Source organism: Syngnathoides biaculeatus, chromosome 20 (genome assembly GCF_019802595.1).
Source record: "Syngnathoides biaculeatus isolate LvHL_M chromosome 20, ASM1980259v1, whole genome shotgun sequence".
Lineage (NCBI taxonomy): Eukaryota > Metazoa > Chordata > Actinopteri > Syngnathiformes > Syngnathidae > Syngnathoides > Syngnathoides biaculeatus.
Genome location: NC_084659.1, coordinates 15260064 through 15282904, shown reverse-complemented (window position 1 = coordinate 15282904; position 22841 = coordinate 15260064). Strand labels below are relative to the sequence as shown.

The following is a 22841-nucleotide window of genomic DNA, read 5'->3' as shown; positions in this document are numbered from 1 at the left end:
AAAATGGCGTAGAAACAATGAAAATGACAAAATATTGAAAAAAAAAGATTATTAATACTGCATACGGTGCAAGTAATATGATCAAAAAGTGGATGTATTCTAAAATGTATGAGGAAAAAAAAATGGATTTAAAAATATTCAGCCTTGGGGCTGACCTCACCTCTGTTGACAACTTATTCCATTTGTGTGCAGCATAATAGCTAAAATGCTGCTTCGCCATGTTTGCTTTGGACTCTACTCTCCACTATTTGACCCGAGTCAGTCGATCTCAGAGCTGGGTTTGTATTCTGTAAACATTTCTTTCATGTGTTCAGGACCTAAATCATTTCGTGATTTGTAGACTAGTAGCAGAACTTTAATATCTGTTCTAAAGCTGACTGGAAGCCAGTCCAAGGACTTTAGGATTGGAGTTCTATGCTCTGACCGCTTTGTTTTGGTCAGAACGCGAACTGCAGCTATTTAATACTCTTTTTTTTTTTTTTTTTTTAAATTTTATTATTTATTTTTTTTAGGGGGGGGGGGGGTTGGGGAGTCCAGACAGAAGACCATTGCAGTAGTCAAGTCTACTTGAGCTAAAAGCATGGATGAGCTTTTCCTGGTCTGCTTGACACATACAAGACTTCACTCGAGATATGTTTTTCAGATAGTAGAAGGCAGTTTTTGTGATCGATTTGTTATGATTGTTGAAAGTCGGGTTTTCGGACTTTGTCTTTGGTTTTTAAAGATAGAGAGTCCAGGTGTTGTTTTACACTAAGCCCTAATTTGTATCCGTACGTGCAAATGCTTTAGGAATACCCGCCTGTACTGTACTGCACCACAACGCAGCAGCATGTCACTGTTTGGTAATAATTGACGGTAAGTAGGGATTAGTGTTTTGGATGTTGATGGTAAATTGTCTCTTCGAGTGTATGTTAAACACATTCGCCAAGATGGAGGGCCGCCCTGATTGCTTACACCATCGCACTTCATGTCATGTATTTACAGTTCATATGTTCTCATAATGTCAACAGATGCAAATGTGTCCCAAAGAGATTTGCTCGGGAGGAAAAAAAATGAAAAGCACGGAAGCCAAGATGTTTGTCTTGCACTGCTTTACTCCCCCCAGCCCCTGAATTGTTTTCCTTCAAAGTCTTGACAGCATTTGGGATTAGTGCCATAGCTGCTAAGAATCATTAATGTGTTTTCACCATTGTGTCATGCACCGTTTTCCACCATCAACACCCCCCCCCCCAAACACCTCAATACCTCCAACACTTGGACTGTTTTTGTGGGCGAGCGGGAAATGAAAAACAAACGCGGCGACCCCCGCTGAACCCTCCTGACGCACAGTCAGTTAAATGGTTTGTAAGACGTTTAATTACCAAGCGGCGTTATCGTTATTCATCTCATCATTAGATGTATGATATTAAGTGAATTGCCTCCCCTGGGCCCTCCGTGTTTCACAGATCAATAGTTTTAGATGAAGCTTGAAGGTGGCGGCGGGCCGGGTGGGCAGTTCGGACCCTCCCCCGCACAAGCGCGGATACCGTGATGCAATCATTTATTTACTGATGATGCCGTTATATTCTATCTAGACAAAATTCTTCATTCATATCTCGAGTTGTATATGCCGAAAGAGCTTGTGGACCTACGTCATCAAATCACGTCACTGGCCGGAAGTGTCGGTCAAGCAAAGCATTGCTCAGTGCTAAGTCGGTTGGAGACGACACAGAACTACGTCCTGTAGCACGACGCCCAGAATCTTGTCCGATACCATCAGACATTTAGAAGGTGAAAATAAACAACGGTACGTGGAAAAATTAGATAACCTCGGCATAGAGGACCCGCATTTAATGCCAAAATCGATGTTCTCGCCGATAAGAAATTGGACTGTTAATTCGCTTCCGCTTGTCTTGTCTTCGCCGGAATCCATCGATCTTTTCAGCTAGTATTCAATGCAAATACTAACATTTACGTTCACGTTTAATTGCCGAAATCCAATCAATATTTTCTGGTCTTTTCAGCTGGTATTCCATAAATTGATCTCTTTGAATATCTGTCTCGTCTGTTGTGACAGCCAACATCACAACAGGTCTTGGGTATTGTAAATATTCTCCTCCGGTTCAATGTTTCCCACAATGTTGAGCAGCTGTGTTTGACAGGCAATATGGCGCCGTGAAAATGGTGATGTGTCATTTTTTTTTTTCATGAATTTATGGCTCTGGGTTTATTTGGTTGGCGAAAGGATATAAAACAATAGGCAAGGTCAGGACACCACACACTTCCCCAGCGGCAGAGTGCTAGCGTTGGCACTTCGGGACACTTTGTTGCTCTGGAGCATTGTTTGAAGGCATTGTGGAGCTCGCTAATGCGGCGTGTACACCTCGGAGGCCCGCGAGCCCGCGGCTTGATATTGCCCCGTATTCCCAATGTGAATATGGTTGAGTGGTGATTGGGGACTTGCTGCACCACCAAGCCGCTATTCACTGCAGACGACGCGACTAGCCGAAGTTAATTGTCCATTATCTGCCATTATCTGAGCGCTCTCCCTCGCTCCTGTCTTTTATTCAGTCTCACTCGTGATTCTCTCCATCACTGCGGTCTCATTCACTCGACATTGTATCCACTGCTTTAAAAAACGCTGTAGTTAGGCACTGGCGGAAAAAAAAAAAAAAAGAGTTTACATCATAATGATAGTCTTTGTTCGTTAGTTTCTTGAGCGCCCACTAAAATTGAGCATTTTTTTCCCCTTCAAAATTGTGAAGGATTTGCCACATATTCTGCTGCAAATATTTTTACACCGAGACATTTGCCAGTTTTGGTTGAATGAAGCGTGTTTTGCAATAAAAGGAATTGAAGAAACGACTCAGATTGCGCAGCATTAATGCAGTTCAACATCAATCTACTGAGCTGTTTGAGGAATCCTCTGAAATTTCACTTGATGGCACTGTTTTCCTTTTTTGCTTCACTGGAGCCAACAGGGCATGTTTTATGCATGCCCGACACGTCGCGCGGCATACATGTGCGAGTCCTACGCAGTCCAAAAAAAAAAAAAAAAATGGCCTAGTAGTTTCAACATGCATATAGTATTTCAATTTCAAAATTGAAATTTTTATTTACGCTAAATTAATAATATTTTTGTTTTCAATTAGTGGATTATGCTATTGTTTTTCATCCTATGCAGCCAGGCCAATTGTCAACAACATTAAGTAGAAACAATTTTATTGAAGGCAGCATGTTTTCCTCCATCCATAGCGCTCACTCCTCTTGTCTAATGGAGAGTGAGCTACACAGCGAGAGAGACTAAAGGTTTAAGTGAGTGTAAATTAGGCTTAGATGGATGCATTAATAAGCCCCCGCGAAGCAAACGAGGAAGTGTTGGTCCGGTGGCCGTGGCCAGTAAAGACGCAATGCATCAGAGTGAAAAATACCAGCGCTTGTATCACGGCGTTAAGCGCGTCATAAAAAAAAGGTGCGCGCTCGTAATTGAGGCGCCGGCGTGGAGAACCGGGCCTTGAGATGAGAAATGGAAATCTGTGTACTGGTAAATAGATAATCACACAAAAGTAATTGAGGTTTTCAAACCCCAATCTCCACTGCCAGCGTGAGCTCGTTTGCATGTTAATCACGGCGGTGATTTGACTTCATCACAGGCGAGTCCGCGGCACACTTCCATAACCAGTTTTTAATTGCATTTAAAATGTCACAGAGGTGGAACACATGTAATTTAGCCAGGACTGTGTCCAAATTAACGGATGCGGCGGAAGCGCTCCATTGGACAGGCGAGGAAAGATATCGAGACGTTCCATTGTTTAGATCTTTTATGAGAGATCATCAAGATCTGAGCATTTGAGATACTGCACCCCCCCCCCCCATTTCAGAACATCGTTGGTTCTTGAATGGTGTTTGTATATTTTTAAGTTTGTTCACTGTACATACAAGCGGCCGAAATTAGTTTCCTCCACAGGGTGTCTGGGCTCTCCCTTAGAGAGAGGGTGAGAAGCTCGGTCATCAGGGAGGGGCTCAGTGTCGAGCCGCTGGGGCATCTGATTCGGATGCCTCCCGGACGCCTCCCTGGTGAGGTGTTCCGGGCATGTCCCACTGGAAAGGGACGCCGGGGAGGCCCCAGGACAGGCCGGAGAGACGACGTCTCTCGGCTGGCTTGGGAACCCCTCGGGATCACTCGGAAGAGCTGGAAGAAGTGGCTGGGGAAAGGGAAGTCTGGGTATCCCTCCTGAAACTACTTCCCCAGTGACCCGACCCGGAGAAGCGGTAGAACATGGATGGATGGATAGGTTTACTGTACATCATTTTCACATGAGAACTGAACAAGTTAACAACACCAACAAGCTAAGATGTCGAGTCCCTCTGGTGCATTTGTAGCTGGTCGGAAATCAGAACGCGCATTCATTTAAAGCTGCTACGATTATGAAGATGAGAACTGTTCTTCTGGACTGGCACCGGGGTCTTCCCTTGACAACAAGTCTGCGTGTAAATTCCTCTCATTTTCCCAAAATGATACCCCAACACCTACTACCGTTCACAGCTATTTGACTCGATCCAGAACTTTCTCACGTCCTTTTGAAGACACGTCATTCCCTCGGCCGTAGAGTGACACAAGTGGCAATTGTAGAGTTATTTCTTTCATACATTTGTTTGCTCTGCGCTTCGTAAATGAAGTAGCTCGGACATCGCTGCGTTCGTAAAGCGGGGTTTCCTCTTTTGACGTAAACGAGTCATGAACCCGCTGAAAGTCCACAATAGTTTATTTTCTTTTATTACCAGGTGCTCTTTGGCATATAAAGACGAGAATGATAATTCCCGAACGCGGCAAGGGGCGCTCCAGAGAGCGAAAAACCTGCAAAACAGGCCTATTTAATATTTCATAGAGGTGGGCCGTGAGGAGCAATAAACCGATATCCCTCTTCCTCTTTTTTCCAGATGCCTTCTGCAACACTGTATCTTACCAAAAAAAAAAAAAAAAAGGGCGGGGGGCGAAGTTCTGCCGAGACTTACATGAAAGGAAGGAACTGTTGAAATGTTAATTTTACCATCTGCTGTCGAGGCCTGCTACCTTGTGCGTGTTCCCCCCCCCCCCACACCACCACCCCCACCCCTAACACGCCCTGCCTTTCTTTAATCCCTCAGTAGTTGTGTTTCTTGAATGCGCTGCTATTTTGGCTCTTTGAAGTCACGGGCGAGTATGGCTGCAAAACGCACCGCCACATGGCGCGGCGCGTCATTCCCCCGCGCGGTGACCACCTCGTTTTTTTTTCTTCGTCCATTTGTTTCAGCGCTCCACATTTGAATCTGGTTGACTTTCCCACCCCTCCGTCTACCCCCCCCAAAGAAAAAAAAAAACCAAAATAACGCTCGGGCAATTCACGTTTCTTCATCTTCTCCTCGTCACATACACACACAAAAAAAAAGCTGACAGTTTTAACGGTGAGAGCGCGGCGCCAAGTTTGAAGATGTGGCCAAATGGACGGATTCCATTGTGCGATTCGATCGTTTGGCAATTAGGGCGAGACATCCTGTGCGCGGAGTTGCTTAGCATTTTCCTTGGCCTGCACCAGATTGTTTAGTCTGCTCTCATTGTGAGCCGTTTCTGAGCTGCAGTTGACGGTTGTTTGCAGAGCGCTGGGGGAAAATGTGAGAGGGGCCAGTGCCTTTCTCTATTTATTTATTTTTCCCCCCCTGTCCTTGGAGCTGGAATCTGATTTGTGTTCATGTTCCTCTATTCTCTATGAGCGTTTTTTAAGTGTGGCTGCTGAAATCTAGACTCTGTATGACCTCACTGCGCCGCCTGTGTTTCATTAATGACCAGCCTTGTGGTTTGGGGAGAGGAATATTTTTCATATGACACCGCCTTGCATTAGCGTGGCGCGGCAGCTGCGCGACCACAAAATCATCCAATTTTGTGGCTTTGGAAGGTGTGAAAAGTTCAGCTCCCTTTAGCAAGCCTCGCATTTATAATTACACCCCAACACGCACGCGTGAGTGCGCATATATGTGTCAAGGAGAGGAACTAGCGAAGACTTGTAAAAAGACAGGAGGGGGAGGGGTTGGAGTAAAAAAAAAAAAAAATCACCTGCTAATGAAACATTTGTCTTTCATTCTCCTTTCGCAACCGAGATTTATTTCAAACGTTTAAACCGTAAAGCATTTGACACGCTCCCTTCGAGAGAAGCCACTGTAAATAACAAGCGCGAGTCAAAGCATTTTTGACAGCCCGTTTCACGTATAATGACTGTTTATTTTCAGCGTACTTCGGCGCCGTTTTGGATCCGTAGCGCACGCAAAAGTCTCCTTAAAGATGTTTTTCGAGCAGGCACATCTGGCACGGGAGGTATTTTCTGTACCGATTGATTGATTCCCCAGCCCTTTGTCGGGAGCGCCTCACGCGAGCTCCACAGCAATTGACTGACTCCATGCAACACATAGCAAAAGATTTGCACCCCCCCTGCCCCACAGCCCCTCCCCTCATATGAAACGCAGACACTAGACTACTGTAACTCTGTTTGGTACCTTGCTGGATATTGAATATCCAAAAGGAAACCTCAGATTTGGCTCAAAACAAAGAGCCCTTGTGCCCTCGCTATTCTTCCCCCCACCAACTCCTCTGCCGCTTTCAAATCATCCCGGCATTATCATCGAAATTCAATCAACAAAACAAATACGTCAAATGACTTCCAAAGCCCAAATTCCTCCCCATTCATTACGGGCGCATTCCAGCATTAAATACGGCGGCGCTAGCGCCACAGCCGAAAGGTGAAGCCGGGAGATAGAAGCAAGTCACCGAGGCTCAGTGAAAGTGAACAAAGGAAGAGATTACCTAATAGTTGTGCTATGTATTTTTGCAGGCGCGCTTCCTCGCGTTCCGTTGGTGCGGGGAGATGTCTGGCAGACGGTCGATGGGTACTTTTTAAGCCGCCAGAAACATCCCCTTTGCCATTTGTCTTCCCGTATACATGGCACCGTGCTTTGATTGGGGGGGGGGGGGGGAGCCAGCGCGAGAGGGAAAGTTAATGATGCTGCCGTAGCTCGGAACTTCTTCAAGTTGTTTCCCGCGAGCGTGGCTGCATGCAGTTCTGCGTACATGTTCAAATTAGTAGTTATTCATAAAAGCGTGTCAAGTAACCCTGCTTACTGGAAAAGTTCATGGGATTTTCAAGGTTATTAATCAAGTGTAATTCATAGAAAGTTGAGTATTTCTGAAAATATTTTAGTAAAAATTAGGGCCCCAAATGATGAGCTTTTTTTTTTTTTTTAGGCCGACGCTGATTTTTTTCGTCGATTTATTTAAAAACTATAGGATGAATAAAATAACTTCTTCTTTGGTCCCTTAAAATGTACTTTTTATGATTTACAGTATAATTGTCTCCAAAAAACTTTACTTATTATTTGTTGAAAAGTAGTGCATTGAGAATATTTTTCGTTAACATTAAGAAGAATTTTAGATACTAATTGTGATGACAATATTCAGCAAAATCTTGTGAATAATAATTTGGCCATAATCGTGGAGCCCTACTTTGACGTTTTGGATTTAATTTTTGAGCAGATTTAAAAAAAAAAAAAAAAAAAAGTTTTGCCTTTTTGTTTGTGTGTTTGAAGGTTATTGTCTTTGTCTTATATTGTAATGTTTTACTATATTAAAAAAAATAGTAGCTAATATTGGCCAGTTAATCGGTTGGGCTCTGACTGGGGAAAATATGATAATGATACTTTTATGAAAATATTAATATTTATATGTATGTATAAATTTATTGATACCCTTTATGAACATTTTTTTAGAAAATTGTTACAAAACATATTTTATTACTTCTCATTATTATTCAATATTTTATTTTATGAGTTCTGTCAGTAGAAAATAAATTTTTGAACAATTTAAAAAGCAATTTACAATTTCTCATTTTATTCGTGGATAAACTTTTCTTTCTGACCTAATGGTAAAATTATTTTGGGGGATTAATTGAAAAATAGACATTTTTTTCTTGCTTAAAAGGAATGTCTTGCAGGAACATAGCGTTGGAAAGTTTTTTTGATAAAAGATTTTGAGCTTGGAATCTGGTTTTAGTGCTTGTTTTTTTTTTTTTTTTCTCTCCCAATTAAAATCCCTTGAAGATATTTTGGGACACTTAAGCCCAAACCTTTTGATTGATATTCTGCTTTTTTTTTTTTTTTTTAATTCCGCCATTTGCAGCCTCCCTTTCGGCTGCGGCTTTGGAACACTTCGCAACCTTTTGATTCGCCACAATCCCCCGCCAGCCCTTAAACGTTTTGATAAATTGTACATTTAGTCCTATTTTCAAAGTCATCAGCGATTGCTTTTTCGCCACTCAGCGCACTGAACATGGACGGCTTTTAAAGGCAGTGAGTAGCGCTGATAAGTGGTTCAATCTTTTTTTTTTTTTTAACTGAAGGTTTAATAGCCACTGTAAAATGAATTATAATGTATTCTCCTCAATTGAAAATTCCCTCTAATACAGTATAGTCCTTGTAAGTACTGTTGTGAGCGGCTATTTAGGAATACAAATCAACTACTTGAATTTAAGCAGGTGGACATCTGTTGTAAATACATGCCTAATGCTAAATGGAATGGCGTGCGCGTCGCCCCAATGGGAAAGCAATTTCCAAAACTTGTAACATTTTTGCACGAAGACGGTCGGCTGTTTGTGGCACGTCGCGGTCAACTCGCAAACGTTCTTTGAAAAGCAGGGGGCTTATGAATCATTTCCGCCGTTCCACTTTAGCGTACCTTTTCAACGGCGGCCGAGCACATCATCAAAGTGAAACTTTCGCTTTAACTTGTTGCCGAAATAGTTTCTCGTTTTCCGGGGGGGAAAATTGCGGCGGACAATTGTATCGGAGAATCGCGGCGGAAGGACAAATTGCCACTTGCATGCTTGTCTTTGACCAAAGCGAAGACCCCCAAACCCCCCCCCCCCCCCCCCCCGCACTCACCCACTCCAGGGGAGAACATGCTGTTTAGGAAGATATAAAGGAGTAATTTTATTACTTGCTACATCTCTCCTCAGACGCCATTTCATTTCTCCTTTCAGCCTACCACCAAAGCCTTTATTTGATCTCATATTCCCGAGTATGACCGCCTCAAACCGGTCGGAGTCCCGTTTATTTTCATTTGGAAAATACATTTAGGGTTATGATAGAAATGTGGAGCGGGGGGAGTTTGTCTGTGTTGTCCTGTTGGGAAATTTTGGCTAAACTTTATATCGTGGAAAAGTCTTTCAATTTTCTTTCTACTTTTTATATATATTTTTTTGCTGTCAGAAGGCAAAATTGTAGGCACACAACAACACGCAAATACTTCTTTACGGATTAATTACACTTTATAAAACCAGACTAGGCAGCACGGTGGATCAGCTGGTAAAGCGTCGGCCTCACATTACTGAGGACCGGGGTTCATTTCCCGGCGCCGCTTGTCTTCTCCCCATGCCTGCGTGGGTTTTCTCCAGGCACCCCAGTTTCCTCACACATTCCAAAAGCATGCAACATTAATCGGACACTCTAAATTGCCCCGAGGTGGGATTGTGAGTGCGACTGTTGTCTGTCTTCACGTGCCCTGCGATTGGCTGGCAACCAATTCAGGGTGTACCCCGCCTCCTGCCCGTTGACAGCTGGGATAGGCTCCAGCACTCCCCGCGACCCTCGTGAGGATAAGCGGCAAGGAAAGTGGATGTATGGAAAACCAGACTACAGTGGACCCTCGCTTTTTTTTGAGGATCGGGACTCGGTTGGACCGTGAATAGAGAAAATGCTCATATAACTGACCCTCATTAGAATTGCATTGAAAAAGAAAAAAACATCGAAAATCTAAGTGAGAACATATCGCAAACACGTTTTGGGGATTGGGAGTTTATTTTGTATGAATATGTACATGTAAATTAAAAAAAAAAAACCTCTTTTGTTGGAGGTGCTGGAACAGATTGTCATTCAGTGCATTTCAATGAGGAACATTGATTTGGTTTATGAATAAATTCTAAGTCTAGGTACCACAAATTTTATGGCTGATAGGGAATTTGTCTGTGTGGATAGAGGTTTGATTCCCTTTCCATTATATACCCATCCGTCCATTTTCTGAGGTGCTTATCCTCACAAGGATGGGTACACCCTGAACTGGTTGCCAGCCAATCGCAGGGCACATGGACATAGACGACAGTCACAATCACAGCTAGGGGCAATTTAGAGTCTCCAATTCATGTTGCATGCTTTTGGGATGCGGAGAAAACCCACACATGTACGGGAAGAACATGAAAACTCCATACAGGCGGGGCCAGGAAATGAACCCTGGTCCTCGGAACTGCGAGGCCAACGTTCGAACCAGTCACCCCACCGTGCCATCCCTCTGCATTATATATAATGGTCAAAATTATTTGGAAATTATAACAATTTGGAAGTCAGACTAACTACTGAAGAAGACTTTTCTAATCCTTACTTCCGTTTTCTTTTGGGGTAGCCGCTAAGCGTAAACCGATACATCTGGCTCACCCTGACTGCGCTTTGAAACGGCAGATCATCGGCAAAGTGCGCCATTTACGAGACGGCCCACTTAGGCGGGCCAGATGTAGCCGGTCACTTGAGAGGTGCCCATAAACTCCCACGCGCGCCCAACTCCGGTGTCAAGAATTAACCCTTTCCTTTAAGTCAGTTTCTTTTGTCCGCGCGCGAAATCCCGCAGCGGTGCAGCTGTGCTGGCTTACTACTCGCCGTCGCGGCGTGTCTGCGGCGCTTATGTCTTCTCTTCGTGTCTGGTGACAGCGCAATGAAAACATTTTTATGTGTGTCATTTCAGCGGAAGTCCGAAAAAAAAAAAAAAAAAAGTTTGAGGGATGGGCGGGGGGAGGGGGGGTTATCGCGGCCTCCAGTGGGCTCGCTTCCACGCCGTGAATTACCTCCAGATGTAAATCTTGTAAAAATTAGATATGAATTAGCCGCGGCTGTAGAAAACAGAGTGCGTCAAACGTCTGGATAATGATCTATCTATCTATCTATCTATCTATCTATCTGTCTGTCTGTCTGTCTGTCTGTCTGTCTGTCTGTGTATATATTTTTTTTAATGAATGAATTTAATTACAATATTTTGTTGAGCGGGGATGGTGTCTCGCTTTGCCACGCTGTCGGCAAAACCACTCCCCCTCCAGAAACGGCCACAATAGCTCCCGGAGCGAATCCTGGCGATGTTATTTAGTGCCTGTTGATTTATAATAACATGATTTTAATGCCTCGCTCATGGAATGAGTTAGCCGCTCGCAAATGCATCGATTTTTATGTTGACAGCATCATCGTCGACTGCGTATGCTCTGCAGTAGCGTCTTGTGCATCGACATTTTTTTGGGGGGGAATTTTATCTGAAGATTAATCGAGGGATTACTCGCCGTGAATATAGATTATCCCCGATGTAACCCCCTTTGTTTATCTTGAAAAATGGGTGGTCACATATCCCATGATGCATTGCTTTGCGGTGTGGGAGGAAAAAAAGCTTTAATATAAGTACTGTATGGCAGTACATCACAACACAGTTTTTTTTTTTATTTCATTTTACAAAACACTGAGTTTAAAGGAGTGCCTTGCAATAAAATAAGTTTTAGCCATATTTGTTGAAACAGTCATTCTAATTCTTCTTTTCCTTTTGGCTTGTCCCAGTAGGGGTCACCACAGCCTCTCGTGCATCCTCCTCTCTTGAACACCAACTGTCCTCTTGTCCTCCCTCACAACATCCATCAACCTTTTCTTTGGTCTTCCTCTCTTGCTCTTTTGCCTGGCAGCTCCATCCTCAGCACCCTTCTACCGATATACTCACTCTCTCGTCTCTGAACATGTCCAAACCGTCGAAGTTGTCACGACCCATCGGAACGGAGGTAGGACCCAAATGCAGGAGGACACGGGAGACGCAGAGGTAATTCGGGAAAAAAGTTTATTATTCAATGGTCGGGGATCGGGCAGGCAGTTGGGACGTCGGGCGTAGAGAGCAGGTGAGCGGGCAGGCAGGAGTCGGTACACGGGAGAACGATCAAGGAAGGCAGAAGTGTCAAAGGACTCAAACTTACGGGGTCGGTCGGAGAACAGGCGGAGGTCGGTACACACAGGAATATGGTCAGAGATACGGGGGTGCTCGAACAGGGCATGAACCTCAACGATCTGGCGCCGACCATTCATCACCGGGTCCTATAAGTACCGGGTGTAATCAGCCGAAACAAGGTGCGGGCGTGTGTTGACTAATTGGCTGGCCACGCCCAGCCTGGGCAGGATGCAGGGAGCATGACAGAAGTCTTCTGTCTCGAACCTTGTCTCCAAAACATCCAACTTTGGCTGTTCCTCTAATGATCTCATTTCTAATTCGTATCCAACCTGCTCACTCCGAGCGAGAACCTCAACATCTTCATTTCTGCTTCCTCCAGTTTTACTTCCTGTTGTTTCTTTAGTGCCACCGTCTCTAATCCGTACATCACGGCCGGCCTCTCCACTGTTTTATAAACTTTACCCTTCGTCCTCGCGGATACTCTTCTGTCAGATAGAACACCAGACACCTTCCGCCAAACTGTTCCACCCCGTTTGGACCCGTTTCTTCACTTCTTTCGGTCTTTTCAGCTAGTATTCAATACAAATACCAATATTTGAATAAATGACCCCTGGTTTTACACAAACTCTCATTCATTGACTATGACTGAAAAAAAGACCATGGTTGACGGCTCGTGAACGCCGAAGTGTGTTCGGCCACACGTTAACCTTTGCCGGAATCCATCAATCTTTTCAGCTAGTATTCAATACAGATACCAATATTTAAATAAATGACCCCTGGTTTTACACAAACTTCCATTCATTAACTATGAAAGAAGAAAGAAAAAGAGGACGGGGAGCGAGAACCTCTGCATTTTCATTTCTGCCACCTCCAGTTCTGCTTCCTGTTTTGTCTTCAGTGTCTCTAATCCGTGCGTCATGGCCGGCCTCCCCACTGTTTTATAGACTTTGCCCTTCTTCCTCGCGGAGACTCTTCTGTCACATAAAACACCAGAAAATACCGTACTTGATAAATATGATCTGTGGAAAAAAAATCTACCAGCTGTCTTGATTTAGTGCATGTAATTTGATTCACAAATAGCTATCGCCCCGCCCAGAGAAAATCAGACCGTCGCTGCCTTGCAAAAAAATACTTCGATAACGTTTAGGGTGATTTTTCTGGAGTGAATAGAGATCGTGCACCTACGTCAGAATATCACGTGATTTTTGTTTACGTTGCCATATTGCCGGTCTAAAAAAAGCATAGTTGACAGTTAATTCCGTTGAGACAATACGAAAATATGTCTTATAGCACGACATCCAGAGTTTTGTCTGATACCGGTATACATTTAGAAGGTGATAATAAAGGGAGGTATGTGGAAAAAATTAGAGACACTTGGCATAGAGAATCCATATTTAATGCCGAAGTCAATGTTTTCGCTGATAAGAAATTGGACTACCAACCCGCTTCCGCTTGTCTTGGACAACTGGATATACACTTGTATCTGGAGAATGTCGTCGAGATTCACACAGAAAAGTTTGAAAGCGTATAAAAGTCTGGACGCGTCCAAATACTGGATCTGTTCTCAATCAGGAATAAATCCCACATAAGATGGACCCACTCAGATTTTTTCAATAGAAATACCAATATTTAAATAAATGAATAAATAAATTCAATAAATTAGGACAGGGAGTCGGCTCCTCTGTACACGGTAGCGTATTGTTGCCACATGTTAACCTCCGTAAACCTCTTTGTGACAGACGGTTTATTATTTTTTTTAAATACGCATTGTTCTCAAAGGAATCAATTTGGCATTATAAATACTTCTTGATAATTTGAGATTGAGAAGAATAACTCCTACCTGAACTGAAATGATCGCGGCACATGCGCGTGTATTTCGTTGGGCACCATCCATCCCGTTTAATTGCCGAAATCCATTGATCTTTTCCCATCTTTTCAGCTGGTATTCCATAGAATGATCGATTTGAAGAACTGTCTTTGTCTATTGTGACAACCAACAGGACAATAACGATAAAACGACTCTCGTACTGCCGAGCCGCTTTGTTTGACCGGCAATATGGCGCTGTGAAAACGGTGACCTCACGACCACGATGTCTATAGCTAATAGCTCAGCACGAATCAGTAGCTATGTGCCATTGACGAGCTTTTTGAGCGTGTCTGACAAATGATTGACACCCAAGTCCCGCCTTGTGTCTCCGATTGGTTGTTTTTCCTCAGGTGCGATGGTTTCTTTGAGATTACATTAAATGCACAAAATTTGGGCGGTATGTTGTACGGCGATGAAAATTTTACTGCTGGAGTAAACTACAGAGTTCACTGTGTGTGACAGTCTATGTATTAAACACGCATTGATGTCACATCCACAAATAAACAACAAAATATTGCCTTTCACATTAATATAATCTCACAGTCGTTAAGAACAATACTCCTTGTTGACAGTCGGACCAAGGTCTTGTGAGAACAGGTTTTCGGCGGAATCCGCAGGTGTCGCGCTCTTTTCACTGCCACTGGAGCGTATCCGGCTTCCATTCAGACGCGCGCTTCTGGGAACCGTGGCCCCCCCTCCCCATCGTCGGCGAAAGCCCCCCTTTTTGCCGGGGCTTCGTTTAAACGCGACGCGTCGCAAACGTGCTCTCGGATTCCTCGGCGGGACGATTCCGGCGCTAACCCGCCGTTGCACCTCGGGAAACAAAACAACGTCGGAAGTCATCTCCGCGCGGGGTGGGGTTGGGGGGGGGGGTCTCGTTTCTGATAATATCTATTACGGCGGGGGGAAAAAGGCGGGGATGTTGTCTGCCGAGCTGGGGCCCTTTCATCTCATTCCAGTGTGCTGTCTAGCAGGTAAACTGCTGTGAGCTTCACTTGCTTATGTAAATTCTCCCAGCGACTCGGCGCCTTTCTTTGATTTCACCGACTTTTAATTCAAATGCGCGTTTCAAGGGACGCTTTGCGCACTTCCGATTTAACCTCAAGTGTCTCGTCGCCTTCTCAAAAGGGCGGTCAGCTCGAACTGCCTTGACTTGCGTGGTTTCAATCTGTATTTTTTTTTTTTTTTTTACATTTTATTTGTTTCCAGGCTGTAATGTATACTTTAATTCCCGCCCCGTCTGGGGGAGCAGCTGGAGTGGAGGAGCAGGTACCGTTAAGCCGCGGTGTAGCGCCGCTGTGCGCAATAAACGTAGCGTGTTGATATTCTCAATGGGAACCGGAGGGGCCCGGTCGGGGAGTCTTCCCCCTGCGAGCCGCTTACTCGGGGGGTGGGGTGGGGTGGGGGGTGCTGTTGGTATTGAGTCAAGAAAACAGTCTCTCAGGGATGTCCTGTTGGGCTCCGGGCCAAACTCGGCAAATGGAAGTCACGTGCGTGCAGGCTCTCCGAGGAAAGCAGGCGAGCCGTCCACGTCGACTTCGCTCGAGTCCAGTAATAACCGCTTTTGCAGTCAACAAAACAGCGGCGAATCGGTCCAAATCACACCCTTTCTTTCTTTGCTTCATTGCTCTTTATTTCTTTTTCTTTCCTTTCTTTTCTCCCCTGTGAAATACATATGCAAATATATTGATGCTGTCATTATCAGCCACTTAATAGGCATTTCATTAGGGGGAATTTCTGAATAGGGCAATGCAAGTTGCCATGGATACCTCGCCGGTTTAAGTACAGTAAATTAAAACGGCGCAGCCATGCCGAGCACTTATATAATCATTGCTCCTTAATGGTCTGTGCTCTCTGGCCATAAGCAACATATCATGTGATCAACACCGGACAGGACTTAAATAGCACTACCCGCTCATTATGCATTATTTGGCTCGGGACTAAGTGGCCCCTGAATTGTACTTTGTGGAACATTCATGTGACAAGCAATGAACATGGGTAATGTGCGTGTGTGTGTGTGTGTGTGTCGTTTGGAAACATTTTGCTATCATTGTGTGCGAGTTGCCAAGGAGCTGTTCAGCATATTTGAACAGACCACTTCAACACTTTTTTTTTTTAAATGTGAGGGAGGAGACAAAACAAATGGACACCCTCCCCGCCCGCCCCTCCTTCTACACCCTCTAAAGTGTAGGCTTTGATGTTTGTCGAGCTCCATCCATTTCTTTTGTGTATTCGTGGTTTTTTTTTTTTTTTCAGCGACTAGGGAGGGTATTTGACTAAATCGTGGTTATTTAATGATTTTTTAAAGGGGATGGTGTGTTCTGAACTCGGACCCGACCGAATAATTGGCTCGCTGGTTTGAATCACATGATATTAGCCATTTTCAAATATATATATATATATATATATATATATATATATATATTTTTTTTTTTTTTTGTACTGACATTCAGGCAAAAATACGGAGCCCCTAAAGGGACATTGGGGGGAAAAAAAAACCACTAACTTGTTTCTCATTGTCATGAGTAAGTTTCTCATTGTAATGAGAAACTAGTCCATTGCATGCGTGCATGTATAAAGGACCCTTATTCATTTCAGGGTGCATTTCTACGCAACAGTGACAATGCAGGAGTTAGTTGGGTTCTATTTTCATCTGGGACTTTATTATGAAGACATTTGCTGCTTTACTAGCAAGTCGTCACCATTATGTTGTGTCTGAGAGACATTTAAAAACCATTTTGAAGTCTTTGTCAATCATTTTAGCCTAGCAAGCGGAAAGGGAGCCTACCCTGCTATATTCGTGTCATAAAAGTTTACAGTTAAACTCGCCTTATCTTGTTTGAGTTGATGGATAACACACTGTCAGGTATATTCCTTGTTTTGAGGAAAGAGACCAAGCAGGTAAATAAGCTACGACCCATAGGTAGACATTTCTCTCTACTTACTCATTACAATGAGAAACTTACTCATTAAAATGAGAAACAAGTTAGGTTTTTTTTATTTTCAATGTCCCTTTTGGGGCTCTGTACAAAAAGGAAAAAATGGCCCAAAAATTGCAGATTGTAAAACTGTCAAATGTTAAGCCTGCAATACACCAAATAAAAGTTTTGAAAAGTTTTATTCATGATCTATTTTTTTAAGCGGCAAGGTGGATCAGCTGGTAGAGCGTTGGCCTCTCAGTTCTGAGGACCCGGGTTCGATCCCAGTCCCGCCTGTGTAGAGTTTGCATGTTCCATCCGTTTTCTTAGCTTCTTATCCTCACAACGGTCGCGGGAGTGCTGGAGCGTCTGAAGTTGCATGTTCTCCCCGTGCCTGCGTGGGTTTTATCCGGGCGCTCCGGTTTCCTCCCACATCCCCAAAACATGCAAGGTCAATTGGACACTCTAAATTGCCCCTAGGTGTGATTGTGAATTGCCTCAATGTGCCCTGGCAACCAGTTCAGGGTGTACCCCGCCTCCTGCTCGTTGACAGCTGGGACAGGCTCCAGCTCTCTCGGCAACCCTCGTGTGGATAAGCAGCAAAGAAAATTGATCTACTTTTTAAATCAACCACCCGATAAATTGCTCATTTGAATTTTATTCTGTCAATTATTGGAATCGGGGTCGATCGTTCCTGTTTCCATGGTCGGGTCTTAGTCAGCAGACAGTGCAGAGTTGACATGTTGTTCTTCTTTAGCCCCGGAAGTTGTTGTGCGTGAAACAATAGCGCCCCTGCTGGTTCCAACCGAGTACTGCATCCGATTTTGTGCATTATGAGGCGTCGCTGCACTGCTGTTTCTCTTGGCGGGCTTTGTCGCCAGCTGCTGCCAAGAACCCCCGCACCGCCCTCACCCCTCCTCACTGTACCCACTTACACATGTCTGCACCCGCCGCCACCACCACCACCACACATTGCGCCCCCACCCCCACCCCTATATATATATATATATATATATATATATATATATATTTTAAACAATCTTTCTCTTCTCCCCATCCCACTGCCACCACATCAAGACGCTGGTGGGCCTGTTTGTCTCTGTTGACCTTGGCAGCAGAAAAGCGCGGCAAGATGAGACAAAGGGAATAAATAACTGCAGGGAGGAGGCACAATTGTCACAGATCTGTCGAAGCAGGCATAGCATTCCCCTAGTGAAGCCGACGTTTCTCAGGCCAGGGGCCTCTTGTTTGTCTTTTGCAGCGAGGCACTCGGGGGAAGGATTTTATTTAAAAGTGGCTGAAGGAGTCGCGCGGCCCCGGAGCTCTGGGGTACAGATGGCCAAAATTTGCTGCTATATTGTGCATGCTTAAAGCAATTACAGTCATTGTTTCACGTAAGCACCCCTTTTTCCTTTCTTTCCGCGTCTTCATTTCACGCCGATTGTTTGGCGTTTATCCCCGCCTCCGCTTCGGAGAGCCGACACGGACGCGCCGTCTTTTCGCCGGCCTAATAATAACGATATAATATGGCCGGGATAAGCTGCAGCGGGGGCCGGCGAGATAACGGCGCCGCTCGGAGCCCGTTAAATCGCGCCGGCCGACCGCTCGGAGCTGCAGGTTCAAGTGGTCTTTACCCCCACCCCCCACACCACCCTCCCCAATCGGAGGCTGCGTCTTCTCCTAAATAAATCTGTCATAGTTGCCCCGGCTGCCTGTTTTTTGAAAAACAGTCCCTGTTTTAATTTTGAATTAGCTTGGATTATGGGTGAATGGTTGATAAAACAAAACAAAAAAATGAAAAAAAAAAAAAAGATGTCTGAAATCTCTAAGCGAGCTGGTGGCAGATGGACCGTCTTTCTGCATCTGCCGCGAGCAGACTGGAGGCTTTGTACTCATCTCTCTTGGGGGAGATCGAGCCTTTCTCCTTTTTTTCCAGTAGATTCCTGTCTATTGGAGCAACTAAGAAAAACATCTGTGGCATGCGGGAAGGGAGAGAAAGAAAGAAAGAGGAAAACAGTAAAAGAGTTGGAATTAAAAAAAAAAAAAAGTTAATGCAAATACCATTAGCCCGAAATGTTCCATCTTATCATTTCGCTGTGTCACAGTAGTAACTCGGTCAGTTTTCTGAAGGCAGACATTTTTTTTTTTTTTAATGTTTAAAGATCTGGATCCCATCACGCTTAAGATAAGTGTACAGCCATGTTTCGCTTGACAGCCGAGGCTTTGTTTTGCGCTATTTAGACGTGATAGCGTATCAGTGTCAGGGTTCATTGTGAGGGGAAAAAGTAAAAGAGCTGTCAATGAGGAAAGGTACCCCCCCTTTTTTTTTTTTTCTGTCTACAAAACGCCTTCCTATATACCCCCCCCCTTCCTCCCCGTCCCAAACATACACAATTCCTCTGCCAACTCCTGTCACCCCCCACCCCACCCCGTGCCACCCGCCTTTCCTCTCTACGCCTCCCCCCTTTGTACCCCCCGCCGCACGATCAAGCCGCCGGTTTTTGTGTACTATTGGTCCTCGGGCGTCAAAACAATCCAGCGGGGGCTGCCTGACTTGTTTTAATTAGGCGCCACTCAAACGGCAACTGTCTCTCCGACGTGACCAGGCAGAGGTGGTCCGCTCTCCACTTGTACTGTAAATACCTCGCCGGCGATGTCCCCCTTTGCTAGTTTCTACTACTTTTTCAAATTATTATTACTTTTTTCCTGGTGACATTTTTTTTTCTTTTTTTTTTTTTATTTCACCCTCCTCTCTGCTTCATTTTTTTGGAGGCATCTGAGCGCCGTCAAATGCTTCCCTACCGGGGGGAGTGGATTTCCCTCGCACTCTCGTCTTAAAAGGTAAGGTCGCAGCCCTCTCGATCTTTCTGCGCCGCGCCGTGATCTCGTGCGGGACGCGCCCGCGGCAAAGCGGCGCTTTGTGCTCGCGAGGATGTCGAGTCGCCAGCGCCGCGGCGTCGGCTAATTGTTTCCGTAGCACGCGCGTCCCCTTTCTTTGCATCCGCGGGGCAAAGTTAGAATAAAGATAACACGTACCTCCGCGGACAAATAAAAGCAGCCCTCGGGAAGGGAGGGTGGGGGTGTCGTCCAGCCGGGTTTTTCGAGAGGCGAGCCGCGGGGGCGCCGGTCCGCCCGCGGAAGGAAGCGTGTGCTCGCGCAGCGTCGGAGCTGCGGCGAGAGAGTGCGCGGTCGGAGCGAGAGAGAGAGAGAGAGAGAGGCGGCCGGCGGAGGGAGGGAAAGCCGCCGGCCGACCCCCGTGCACGCGCTTTGGGATTTCTCGACTTGCAGTTGCAATCGGGGGGCAGAAAAGAAAGTGAATATGATCGTAAATCACCACTGACGAGTCTTGCACTTCCAGTTGGACAGGAACTGATCTTTTCGCAATTTGTGACTATGATATATATCTTTAGCGACACACATTAAAAAAAAAAATGGTCTAATTAGTTCCAAGTGAGGAGAGAGGAAGAAGCCAGCATCATAAATTTCCATTTTTGCACACACACATGCACGCATTTCCACGCTTGTCCCTTTGCTTTGCTACTCTGGTTCCCCCCTTCCAAATCCAGCATCATGTCCAGATTGGGTTGAGGGGGGGCAAACCCGGTTGGTAATTGCCCCAGTGACAACTGGAAATGTTGGAATGATTGCCAGGAGAATGGGTCTGTTAAGGTTCTACACCCCCCCACCCCCCCACTAATAGGGCAATGGTGATTTGCATGAATGGCATATTGGTTGGTGGTGAGGTGCCAAGAGAGGGAGAGAGCGAGAGAGTGAAGAAGTTGGGGCGGGCACTGGTTTGTGCGGGGGGTGTGCATGGTGGGGGGGAGGTTGGTTTGGACCTGGCTTGTTTATGATGCCATCTCCCCCCCCACCCCCCCATAAACACGGCTGGAGTGATGACACAGATAGTGTTGCCTCTCCACATGCGGTGACACCGCTCGACTCTCTTTTGAGGCAGCGGCGGCGGTGGCGGTCGAGGCGAGACCTTTGCTCCCCTCACTTTGAAGGTAAAAAAAAAACAATAATAATAAGTCATGCACTCCATTCATTCATCCATCCATCCCTCACTGATCCATCCATCCGCCAAACCGCTGTCACTCGCCACCGCTTGTCTTTTATCGCCGTGTTAGCTTCGCTGCTCGCTGTGTAACTTTGCACTGCTGCTTAATTAGTTCTGATGAAGTGTGTGTTTGTGTGTGTCGACGTCATAATTGTGCTAATTTTCTGCTGCTGTGTAGTTTCTGCTTTTCTCTCCGAGGTGGGAGGGGGGGGGGGGGGGTCACATCCAGATGTGCCTGCTGCTACTTTTAATTCAAGAAGACGCCACAAGACAATTAAGGGGCACACACACACGCGCGCACAGTGTCACAAACAGATGTGTGCGTGGCGTCGACCAAGAAAATAAACAAACTCTTGAGGAGCAGATGTTGAGTTTGAAGAGGTCACTCGACCGATCGCGGGCGACGCGCTAATTATTGTTATCAAAGACAAGTGTCGGGTAATTTGTTTACTTAAATATTGATGAGGCCGAGCGCAGGCGCGCCATTGGGTGACTGTGGGCGCACGATTAACATTTCATAGCGCTTTGTGCAGGAATGTGAACGGGGGGGCTCCTCTTCATAATTTAATACCCTAATGCATAATGAGCTACGTGATTAGCTCACACGGAGAATTGGCCAAACTGTATTTTGAAGGCAGATAATTTACATTGTTCTCCAGAGTCTGGGCTGTAATAGCTTCTCTAGCGCAATAAAATTAAATGCAACACATTTTGGAGTCACATATACCCCCCCCCACCACCCCTCGGCGATATTCACTTTTCTGCCTCTTCTCGCTGCCTGCGTTCATTTGCTGAAAATATATATAGGGAATTATTTAACCAGAGCACATGTTTACCTCCGTGTTTTATTTAGCAGGCGCACCGGCCCAATTAACGCCGTTCATTAGCCGGGCCGCCTTATTTGTTTTGAAAGTTGAGCCAATCACTTTGTTATGCTAATTGTGATGTAATTTAATTTGAGTCGCCCGTAACGATGATGCCGCCATTATCCGCATAAATGATGCAGTTAAGCGGCGCGGGCCTCATTTGCATGCGCTTGTTGAAAAGGGGGCGGAGTGGGGGTGGTGTTGGTGGGGGTGGGGGGGGGGTGTTGAAAGGGAAGACTGCTCCCGTATCGCTCCCGCTTTCATTTTCCACACCTCTGCTCACTCCTGCCCCTTTGGCCACTCCTGGCTTGTCGCTGGTTATATTCATAAAAAATTAAAAAATAATGTAAAAAAGGAAATAATTAAGACTATTAAAATATGCCTTAAAGTTAATAGTATTATACTGAAGAGCTATGATTTAAATGACACTTTTTGTTGACTACTTTTTTTGTGGATGGTGTCGGCTTGCCTCCTCTATATATAAATGTGTGTGTGTGTATTCATATATATTTTTTTATTGTTGCCCCAAATCAGTTTCTTAATCCCGGCCGGAGCAGGGGTGATGCGTCTCCCCTGAGCAGTTCTAAAGTCCCCAGCCGAGCATGAAAGAAGTGTGACTAAGCCAGTGTTAAGTCGAGGAATGCCCATGTCCTATTTGGATGTGACGTTTTTGCCTCGGAAAGGTAATTTTCCCCGGCCCCTTCTGTCCCCCCCCCCCCCCCCAACCCCCCCATACTCCTTGTTATGCTCCTAATTGTTTGCATCAATCTTATCTGCTATGAATGAGGAGTGTTGCGGTGTTGTCAAGCGCAATCTTCGCCCTTATTTACCAATTCATTAAGATCTATCGATGCAGGACCGCCGAGGGGGAATGACGGCATAAATCAGAGGCGGGGGGGACGGCGGGGACATAATGGCCCTAATCAAGCAGAAATAACTGGAAACGTCACAATGAGATATGTCTGTGCGTGGCCGCCGCCAAGCCGGCCGGATCCCCTCACTCGCGTCCAAAGCGACGTCGTCCCCTCGTTCTCGGCAGCTGTCGCCGGCTCCTTTTCAGTTTTTCCTCCGGCGTAAAAATTCCGTGGCCTCATCTTTCCCCGCAGTTAAA

General features: G+C 45.4%; 1 protein-coding gene across 6 annotated transcripts in view; it reads left to right on the top strand.

Annotated features, from left to right (window-relative positions):
• foxp2 (forkhead box P2) overlaps positions 1-22841 on the top strand; it is a 122998-nt gene that overhangs the window by 18653 nt on the left and 81504 nt on the right. Inside the window, exon 1 of one of the 6 annotated variants that reach the window (XM_061807068.1) lies at positions 20688-20811. The exons of the other annotated variants lie outside the window; for them this stretch is intronic. The gene's annotated coding sequence lies outside the window, so the exon portion shown is untranslated. Of the gene's footprint in view, positions 1-20687; positions 20812-22841 lie in introns of those variants that run through there. 6 annotated transcript variants of the gene reach the window in all.